The sequence below is a fragment of the Euphorbia lathyris genome, chromosome 8 (assembly GCF_963576675.1).
Source record: "Euphorbia lathyris chromosome 8, ddEupLath1.1, whole genome shotgun sequence".
NCBI classification, from domain to species: domain Eukaryota; kingdom Viridiplantae; phylum Streptophyta; class Magnoliopsida; order Malpighiales; family Euphorbiaceae; genus Euphorbia; species Euphorbia lathyris.
In genome coordinates this window covers 54,449,785-54,458,562 of record NC_088917.1, presented here as the reverse complement: position 1 = coordinate 54,458,562, position 8,778 = coordinate 54,449,785, and the positions used below count along the sequence as shown (strand labels likewise).

The 8,778-nt window shown below is 42.1% G+C and overlaps 1 pseudogene; it reads left to right on the top strand.

Annotated features, from left to right (window-relative positions):
* Positions 1 to 1,062: 1,062 nt before the first annotated feature.
* On the top strand, positions 1,063 to 7,985 carry LOC136202269 (protein SRG1-like; annotated as a pseudogene).
* The last annotated feature ends 793 nt before the right edge of the window (positions 7,986 to 8,778 follow it).

Genomic DNA, 8,778 nt, shown 5'->3' with positions numbered 1-8,778 from the left:
GACTAAACCTGTTTTGATGAATCCCTTAGAGCATGTTTAGTGGTTGTAACAAAGGTTTGTTACAATTGGGTGCCACCTAAGCATAGAAAACACCCGCAAAAAACACTCCACTATAACTCTTTGTTACTTCAAAATTTAGTAGGGTCCACTTATTATAAACACTATACACTATCTCAATTAATATATAATTACTAATTTTTTAACCAATAAAATAATTAATTTAATTACTTATTAATAATTTCATAAAAACTATATGTCCAATAAAATAATTAATTCAATATTTTTTTTGATAAACTGTCCGATTAATTTTTTTTTTCGTATATTAGGACTCGAACTCGAGACCTAGCTTTGAAACGTTTTACCACTCAAACGAACCTTATTTAGTAATTAATTCAATATTTATTATTATTTTCTAAAATTTAATCATTAATTGAATACTTATTATTCATAAATCAATAAAAAAAAACAATTAAAATTTGAAGGACTAAAAACAATTGACAAATAAAAAAAAAATTACTCTTAAAAGAAGAGAAAAATCTTTTAATAATATTTTTTGTTGTCCTTTTCTTTGTTACAAAATGTAGTAACTTACTACATTTTGTAACAAGCAAGTGACTACCCCTCTAGTGGTTGGGTGTTACAAGTGACAAACTTGTAACACCCACTAGAGGTGCTCTTATATATTGTTTTGATCTTAATCTAATTTTCCAATTAATGCTTTCCCTTGGCAATTAAGATAGAGAAAAGCTTTTTGTATAATCCCAACAAATCTGTTGCCTAATGGGTTTCCACTTCAATCTTCAGAGACTAGCAATGTTCAAGTTACATTTTTATTGGTTATGGCACACCATATAAGACTCTGACATGGTGTGTGCCTTTTAAATTAATATTTTCGTAGTAATATAAGTGGAGCACGTGAAATCGCTGCCTTTTAAATTAGTACTATTTTCCCGCAAAACTAGTGGGGTTTGAGAAAGACTTTTTAAGACATGGCCTGATATATCACTATGTAGATCAGATCCTTTACTCCATTGTTCTGCTTTTTGTCATAATTTCCTCACTATGTCTCAGGTTTCCGAAAACAAGTTATTTATATCCAAATCTGTGCAAGAGATGTCGGTGGCCGGTGATCAACCACCTCCGGAGTATGTAGTGGATGGATGTAGTTATGCACCTGCAGATATGTCCTCATACTCATCATCAACTTCATTTCCAGTCATCGATATCAGCCTCTTCTCCCAATCTTCGCCTCAAGTAATCAATACTGATACAGATTGAAAGCGAGAAATGAGGGTTTTAGTCGTAAACCAACAAAGATGTTCTTCTCAAGCTTAACTTGACGGAGTGAATCCCGATAACAAGGTATAAACCTTAATTCTCAAAGAGAAATGATATTTGATTGATAAAAGTTGTTCCATTCTTACAAAATGAGGGTATAAATACATCCCCTAATGACCGACGCTACCCTTATTAGGGTTACAAAAAGGCATAAGACAAAGGGCAAAATGGATAGTCTGCTCAGACAAGGAGTACGACGGCGCAGGTACGGAATGTCAGACTGTCTGTTGGTCGACTTCCTGACGAAGTAATCTTGGCGATCCGCCCATGCTCATATGTGGATACGCCTTCTGGCGTACTCCTAGATTCGCCTTGCTCGCATGTCTTGGGGATCCGCCCTTCCAGGTGCATCCTCTGTGAGCTTGATTCTTGAAGACCCGCTAGAGTCCGCGCGATCAGTGTGGCCAGTTCGGATGTCCGCATCATTCTCTCCTTCTTTAAAAGAGTCCGGCACTGATTCATTTTTGTTGAGCTCTAAAGGACCATCCGATTTCCATGGGCTAAGGTCACGGATGTTGAACGCTGGTGAGACTTTGCCAAGCCAGTTTGGCAATGCTATATGATAGGCATTGGCGTTGATCTTTTTGGTGATTTTATATGGCCCATACCTCCTAGGCCGAAGTTTGCTGCTTGCGGTGTTGGCGAGCCTCTCCTTGCCCAAATATACCATGACCTCATCTCCAACTTCAAACTGTAGGTCCCTGCGGTGCTCATCCGCTTTAGCCTTTAACTTCTGATTTCTATCCTCAAGAGTCTCCCTTACCTCTTGGTGCATCTGCATATAGTCCTGGGCCAGCTGGTTGGCAGTCACATTTCCCTTTGGAAGGTATGCTATATCAAGGGCATGGTTTGGGGTCTTTGTGTATACTACCTCAAATGGTGATCTCCTGGTTCCCGAATGTACAGAGCCGTTGTAGGCGAACTCAGCTTGGGCTAGAACCACATCCCACATCCGGGGCTTATCCTTGCACTTTCTACGCAGTAAGTTTCCCAGAGTTCTATTGACCGCTTCTGTCTGTCCGTCTGTCTGAGGGTGGGCAGTGGTACTAAACTTCAGAGAAGTATCAAAAAGAGCCCACAAGGTCCGCCAGAAGTGACTCAGAAACTTCGTGTCACGATCTGAGACAATACTCTTTGGTACGCCATGTAGTCTGACGACCTCCTTGAAGAACAGTTTAGCAGTTGCCAATGCATCATTGGTTTTTCGGCATGGTATGAAGTGTGCCATTTTTGAGAATCGGTCAACAACCACAAAGATGGAATCCATGCCCCTCTGAGTTCTGGGTAACCCTAGGACAAAATCCATGGACAGATCCTCCCATATAGTTTTTGGTACAGGTAGTGGTAGTTGCAAACCAGCATTAGTGGGGTGTCCCTTGGCGGTCTTTCAGATATAGCATCGTTCTACTAGGTACGCCACATCTCTCCTCATCTTGGGCCAGAAATAACGGGAACTTACTGCTTCATAGGTCTTGTTTCGCCTAAAATGTCCCCCTAGGGATCCGCCATGCAGATCGCGGATAACTTTTTCGCGGATGGAAGTGCAAGGTAAACAAAGTTGGTTACCCCTCATTAGATACTCATCCGTGATGTGATACGCTCCATCTCCATGCTGGGTTTTACATTTCTCCCAAATGCTACCGAAATCGGGATCCGCCAGGTACTCTCCTCTGATATGTTCGAAGCAGTCGGTCTCCAGATTGACGATTTTTATTAGTGCAACCCTCCGACTCAAGGCGTCCGCCACTACGTTTTGTTTTCCCGCCTTATGGATAAGCTTATAGGGGAACTTATCTATGAAGGCGGACCATCGGGCATGCATGGAGCTTCGAAGTTGCTTCTGACTTCCTAGATACTTGAGGGCCTGATGGTCAGTGTAGAGGATGAATTCTTTCCCCACTAAGTAATGCTCCCATACTTTCAATGCCCTCACTATGGCATAAAATTCTTGATCATACGTTGCCCACTTTTGCCGTGCGTCACATAGCTTCTCACTGAAGTACGCAATGGGCCTTTTCTCTTGCATCAAAACACCACCAATCCCAATTCCACTGGCATCACACTCAACTTCAAACAGTTTATCAAAATCAGGATACGCCAGCACTGGCGCTGTACTCAGATTTTCCTTGATCAAGGCGAAGCTCTCTTCTTGGGCGTCCGCCCACTCGAACCCCTTTCCTTTCTTCAAACATTCTGTCAATGGGGCCACTATGGAACTGAAGTTCTTAATGAATCTTCGATAAAATGTTGCTAGCCCATGAAAACTCCTGATGTCCCCCATATTCCTCGGAGTCGGCCATTCTCGGATGGCTCTCACCTTCTCTCCATCCACTTGGACACCGTCGCCACTAACCACGAATCCAAGGAAAACCAAACTTTCCATGACAAAGTCACACTTCTTGGTGTTGGCGAATAGCTGGTGTTTCCTTAACAGATCAAATACTGTCTGCAAGTGCTTCTCATGATCCGCCAAGGTCTGGCTATGAATCAAAATATCATCAAAATACACAACTACGAACTTCCCAATCACCGGGCGAAGCACCTGATTCATTAGCCTCATAAAAGTACTAGGGGCATTGGTCATCCCAAATGGCATCACTAACCACTCATACAATCCATCCCTAGTCTTGAAAGCAGTCTTCCATTCATCCCCAGCTCGAATACGTATCTGGTGATAACCGCTCCTAAGATCAATCTTGGAGAAGACTTTAGATCCGCCAAGCTGGTCTAGCATATCATCCAACCTTGGAATGGGAAACTTGTACTTGATGGTGATCTTGTTGATGGCCCTACTATCAACACACATCCGCCAAGACCCATCCTTCTTCGGCGTAAGTAAAGCTGGAACGGCGCAAGGACTCATACTCTCCCTAACGTATCCCATCTCGATGAGTTCCTCCACTTTCTGTCTCATGATGTCGTTCTCCTTCGGACTCATTCGATAGTGTGGGAGGTTTGGTAAGCTAGCCCCAGGCACAAGATCGATATGATGTTGGATGTCCCTCAAAGGTGGTAACCCACTGGGTAGCTCTTCCGGGAACAGATCTTGATACTCGCCAAGTAGGCGGATCACTTCAGTTGGCATTTCCCTCTTGCTCTTTTGTGCTGATTCGTGATTCGCCTTTATCATGACCACATATACCATCTGGATCTCTTCGCATTCGTTGACGAATGACTTGTGTGTGGGACATACTACCAAGGTGGACTTCTCATCGGCCTTTGATTCCCTCATCATGGGTGTGAGTACGAACTTCACCCCATCCTTTATAAATCTGTAAGTATTCCTTCTTCTGGCGTGGATGGCGTCCTTATCAAACTGCCAGGGTCTGCCCAATAGTAGGTGGCAGGCATCCATATCGACCACGTCACAACAGACTTCATCCTTATATTCGCCGATTTCAATAGGTACCTTACATCTCTGGCTTACTCTGAGTTCACCCACATCCTTGATCCATCCAACCCTGTAGGGGTCAGGATGTGCCTCCGCCAGCAATCCAAACTTCCGAACGGCGCTGCTACTCACAATGTTCTCCTGACTACCACTATCAATGATTACGTTGTATCGCCCTTTGTTCACAAGGCAACGAGTCCGGAATAGTTGATGCCTCTGATCGCCCTCTAATCGGCTGGAGACTAATAAGTGTCTAACCACATGAATGGCGTATCTCCCTTCATCCGCCTCATCATCATCCTCTCCCAAGGGTTCACAATATACTTCATCCCCTTCTTCATAGTCTTCTTCACATCTTTCCACCATGTTAGCACTCTTCCTCCTAGAACACTCGTTGGATCTATGGCCTGGTTCATTGCACCTGAAACATTTAAAAGGCGCGGGCCTCGCATATGGATTGTTGCTCTTAGGTGGTGTAGGTACCTCCTTGTATGGCCTAGTATCTCCAACAGATCCTCTTCCCACACTGTTAACCCTGACTCCACTGGCACTCGCCACTTGCTTGCCTTTGTCATAAGATTTCACGTTATCTCTTCCTCCAGGCGTATACTCAGTAGCGACGGATCTCCGGGTTCGCCCGCTTAGTTAAGATTCAGCCTTCAGGGCTAAATTCCTGGCATCTTGCACTCGAACCACCATCTGTGTGCCAATACGATCCTGGATGTTGTATCTCAACCCTTCTAGGTACCTAGAGGTCTTTTGGCTTTCAGTTTCAGACAAGTTGGCCCTAGCCGATAGCCTTAAGAATTCTGAGGTATACTCATGGACACTTCGGGCACCTTGAGAGCATCCTCTGTAGGGGCTGTAGATATACTGCTCATAGTCCGGCGGTAAGAACCGCTCCCTCAACATCGCCTTCATTCGTAGCCAAGATCTAATCGGATCTCTGCCCCCTCTTCTTCTTTCTTCCCTCATCTGATCCCACCAAACTGATGCGCCACCCTTCAGGCGATACGCCACCAGCCTTACTTTCCTCTCATCAGGAATCCCAGCATATTCAAAAAAGCGCTCAACTTCCGATAACCAATCTAAGAACCCCTCTATATCCAGTTCACCACCAAAAGACGGTAAGTCTATTTTTAACTTAAAGGCATCATCCCTGTCAAAGTTTCCTAGATCTGGTTCTGCCCTAGCCATACCCACACGTCTGTTATCATTCGGGCCAACACCCCTCATATTTCTAAAGGCACCATTATCCCCAATATCCTCAAAATCATCACTATCGCTATCAGCGTTATGCACAAGGACAAAGTCAGGCCTTCTTACCTCAGGATCCCTAGGACCCATTTGTGGACGTGGTTGTTCAAGGGCTCCTTCCTTTCTCTGAGTTGATCCTCCTGCTGCGGATTGGATTAAGGACCGAACCTCCAGTTTGAAGTTTTCCAGGGAGGTGGTTAACTCCAGGAACTTTTGATCGGTCTGTCTCTGCCGCTCATGGCTGGCCTGAATCTGTTCCGCGAGGTGCTCCCTTAGCTCCTCATACCTCCGGTCACTGGTTTCCATGGAATCTTGCGGTTGTCGGGGTTGAACCATTGCCAAAAGAAGTTTCAGGTCAGGAAACGATTGGCTCTGATACCAACTGATACGGATTGAAAGCGAGAAATGAGGGTTTTAGTCGTAAACCAACAAAGATGTTCTTCTCAAGCTTAACTTGAAGGAGTGAATCCCGATAACAATGTATAAACCTTAATTCTCAAAGAGAAATGATATTTGATTGATAAAAGTTGTTCCATTCTTACAAAATGAGGGTATAAATACATCCCCTAATGACCGACGCTACCCTTATTAGGGTTACAAAAAGGCATAAGACAAAGGGCAAAATGGATAGTTTGCTCAGACAAGGAGTACGACGGCGCAGGTACGGAATGTCAGACTGTCTGTTGGTCAACTTCCTGAGGAAGTAATCTTGGCGATCCGCCCATGCTCATATGTGGATACGCCTTCTGGCGTACTCCTAGATCCGCCTTGCTCGCATATCTTGGGGATCCGCCCTTCCAGGTGCATCCTCTGTGAGCTTGATTCTTGAAGACCCGCTAGAGTCCGCGCGATCAGTGTGGCCAGTTCGGATGTCCGCATCAAATACACTCAAATCTGCTCTCACCTCAACTGGCTGCTTCCATGTTCTCATCTCAATTTTAATTTTATCCTACAAATTAAATAGTTCAATGTTGCTCTTTTAGATCAAGTTTACCTTATCTAAGTACACGCTAATCTATATTAAATGGGATTTAGGTAGTAGGACATGGCATTTCTAGTTCATTTCTTGATAAGGTGCGTGGGATTGCATATGAGTTTTTTGATCTTCCAATTGAAGAAAAACAAAAATATGCTCGAGCTGCCAACGAAATTGAAGGCTATGGAAGTGATAGAGTAGTTTCAGAAAATCAAGTTCTTGACTGGAATCATCGCCTATGTCTCAAGGTTCTTCCTCAAGATAAAAGAAGATTCAATCTTTGACCAAAGTACCCAAATGATTTCAGGTATATATTCCAAATTCCAAGGAATTGATTATGCTTTTTGGATCTTTATAATGGAAAAAGAGTGTGTATTTCAGCGACATATTGCAGGAATATGCAGAGAAGATGAAGTCAGTAATGGATATTCTGTACAAGGCCATGGCAAGGTCATTAAATGTGGAAGAAAACAGTTTTTCAGGTCAATTTGGGGAACGATCACAAATGCAAGCAAGATTCAATTTTTACCCCAGGTGTTTAAGGCCTGATTTGGTTCTTGGTGTTAAACCTCACACTGATAAAATAGGAATTACAATTCTCTTACAAGACAAAGAAACAGAAGGTCTTCAAGTTCTAGTAAATGACAAGTGGCTTCGAGTACCAGTAGTTGCTGATGCCCTTGTTGTCAATCTTGGAGATCTAATGCAGGTATATATGTTCCAATTGAGTTTGGATATTTATAATTAATATGATAACCAAATCTTCATACATTGAATTGATTGTAGATAATGAGTAATGGAATATTCAAAAGCCCAATGCATAGGGTGGTGACAAACGCAGAAAGGATGAGGATATCAGTTGTGTTTTTCCATGAACCAGAGCCTGAAATGGAAATTGGGCCGGTGGAGGGTTTGGTGGACGAGCAAAGACCAAGAATGTACACAAATGTCAAAAACTACGTTGCTATCCACTATAAATGCTACAATGAAGGGATTGTGCCTATTGATACTTTGAAAATTTAATTAATGTTCTATCTATTCCTAGATTTATTTGTATTTCCTATAATTTGCCTTGTATGTTTTGAAAATGAACTTGTATTACTGACGATGAATGGGGATTATTTCAGTTTCCTTAAATAGATTTAGTCGCAATTGAATATCGTCTCCTGAGATACAACAGAAATAATGACGAACTCAAAGAATGTGTAGAAGTAATTACGAGAATAGAACCACATATCGAACAAAAGAATAATTTACTACTGATTCTATTTGTATATTTTGGCTTTTTTCAACTCGACTTGAACCAAAAAAAAAAACCAACACCATATTTTATATATATATATATGGGAAATAAAGATTGTAACGTTACAAAATATAATAAGAATTAATGGTTGTAATACATTATCTCTCCCTATGAATATGTCCAAAAAGCTTCATTGACGCCTTGAACTTTCTAAGTGTTCCAATCCATCTGAACTTGCTGAAAGTAAGGTCGGGTGTGGGACTCTAATATTAGAGAAGATATGTTTTACAGTTGAGCAAGTAAGGATTTCATTTTTAATATGCTTTAATCTATTTCGTGAATTATGTAATAAAATTTCAAGGCGTGTGCAACACACGTTCGACATGTAACTTACTTCTTTGCAACTGAGTGATTAATTGGCTACATTTTAAACAAGTTGAGGGGGCTCGAAACATTTTAAGCAAGTTGAAAGGGCTATCGAGATACTTTGAAAGTTCAGGAGGCCAATCAAGCTTTGTAGACAAGTTTTGGGACAGATGATGTATTGAGCCGTTTCTTTTCTTTATTTTAAAT